The sequence below is a fragment of the Calidris pugnax genome, unplaced genomic scaffold (assembly GCF_001431845.1).
Source record: "Calidris pugnax isolate Ruff unplaced genomic scaffold, ASM143184v1 scaffold56, whole genome shotgun sequence".
Taxonomy (NCBI): domain Eukaryota; kingdom Metazoa; phylum Chordata; class Aves; order Charadriiformes; family Scolopacidae; genus Calidris; species Calidris pugnax.
In genome coordinates this window covers 9872740-9875027 of record NW_015090839.1, presented here as the reverse complement: position 1 = coordinate 9875027, position 2288 = coordinate 9872740, and positions in this window count along the sequence as shown.

Here is a 2288-nt window from a genome sequence, read left to right as displayed (position 1 = left end):
GCAAGCAGAGTGTCGATAATTTTAAAGGACAATTCTTGGACTTCTGGTACCTGCAATGGCAAGGGACATGGTTTAGAACTTAAAACTAAATAAACTGCACTTTAAAACCTTCAATGGAGAAAGAAATAGTAAAGTAATGTGACTATAAGGCTTCAAAAAATATCTGAGATAAAGGACTTTAACCCTATTTTTATTGCATATTTGTTTTGAATTCAGCAGTTGATAGGCTTTATATAAAGGTAGAACTAGCCTATTTGTCAGCTGTAAAAGAAATCTTAAGTTAACTTTAAAACTCTGCTATACAATGCTGTATCAAAATATGAAATTGTAAAATCCTCTAGTTTTACTATTGCTTGAAAAGACTTTTCTTAAACAGAACTTGTTCCCATTTTCTAACATTGATGTACACGTCTCAGGACAAGTTATTTTTCCTTTCTTGTTGGTTTGGTCAGCTCTACCTAGACATTCTAATATAATCATTGATACATCCAAGTTGTATTCCTAAATGCTACTATGGGAAGAAACTTCTTCTCTTCCTCTAAATAAGGCTAATTTTCAGCCTTATTTATATAGACCAATCCTAAATTTACTCTTCTCATTAAAATTCCATTGAACAAGCTGACTTCCAATCCATCAAAACACAGAAAGGTGTCTCTTCTCTTTAAAAAACTGTAAGAACAATTTCTGTAACTATAATGACCATCAGGTTTTTAACTGCTATAGCAAGTCCCTGAAGTGCAATATTATCAGGTAGTTTTCATTTTATATAAACTTCAACCTGAGGCACATCTGGAAATTAGGGAAGTTGCTTACTTGTATTTTTGTAACACAAGGAGAATAATTGTATATGCATTAGCTGCTGTGTATTAAGTCTTACAAAAAATGTAACTTCTATGAAAATGTATTTATCAGGGCCAAAAGAGAGCTCTTGCAGTCCTCTCTGACGGTGTTTGGCCAAAGAACTTCACCCTCCAGTTCCTGCATCAGTCCCTAAGCTTCCATCTGGAATTAGCACATCAAATAAGCTATTTATTTTCTAGTGATCACTTTCTAGTAAACAATACTAGGTTAGTATCAGTGGTTTTAGAATGGTTTCATCAATGCAAGTGGAACTTTAAAAAAAAAACAAAAAAAACAAAAAACAACAAAAAACCTGAGGGATAGTAATTTCTGTGACTTGTTTTCACCCATGTGAAGGATGCTTACTAGACAAAGCTGTTAGCATTTTTAACTGGTTTATGAGTGAAATATAGTCAAAAGAAGAAGTTAATACCAGTTTATACTTAAAACTGCAGCATGAGATGATTTAGACCGTGACTTTTTACATTTCAGTCTTGGGACTGGAAGACTTGAGAATTTTGAAAGATACGTTTAAAATGTAGAGTATTACAGTTGCCATGAGCATTTTGAAAATAGTATAAAACTTCATTGAAACAGGAGGCTACAAAATATGCTTTTAAAGTTCATCTTGATTCTGTATTGTAGAGTAAGGTGTTTTAAAACTCAAGGTTTACTTTTGTACTTAGGGAATGGAATTGCTAGTTGGATAAAAGAAAAATTGAAATGTAAAAATTTCTGATGTCAAATTTTATGTATACAGAAAATCATTGTAAAAATTTTGCTTGTAAAAAAAAATGCAACCCTCTGCTTTTTGTATTGCATAAACAATGTTCTTTTAAAACTTACTGTAATTAGAATATTAGACAAAGTAAAGTTTTGTAAATACTTCTAGCTCCAACTTGAAATGCTGCATCTTCAAGCAACTTTGTACTTGACAAGAGCAGCATCAGCGCTACAATAATGCGTAATTGCGGGAAATAAGTCATGTTCAACATGTCACCAAGGGCTAAATTTCTGTTGTAATAAATATGTAACATTTTTCAGTGCTTTTGTTTCGGTGGTTGAATGGGTTTTAGCTCTAGGAGTGTTATCCCTATTTGCTGTAGTTTTGCTTGTGCACCACTGCCCATCTTTATAGCTGTTGATAGCGATACTGTGGGCACGGACAAGCAAACTCTAAAGTATTTTCCCTTTCAATAACTCACTGAACTTGATGATTTTCCTGGTTTTGAAACATCAGTGCTTTCCCTGGGAAAGAGCTCTTTTAAATCCTAAAATTCTCAATTCCCGCTCCCTGGAGGACGAGGCGGGTTCTGGGGCGGCGGGCCGGTGGGCGGTACCGCCTCCGCCGGGGCAGGGAAGGCGCAGAGCCGGGACCGGGGTCCAATGGGGAGGCGGGGCCCCGCACCTGCGGAGCCCGGGCAGGGGCGGAGCGGGGCGGCCCGGCC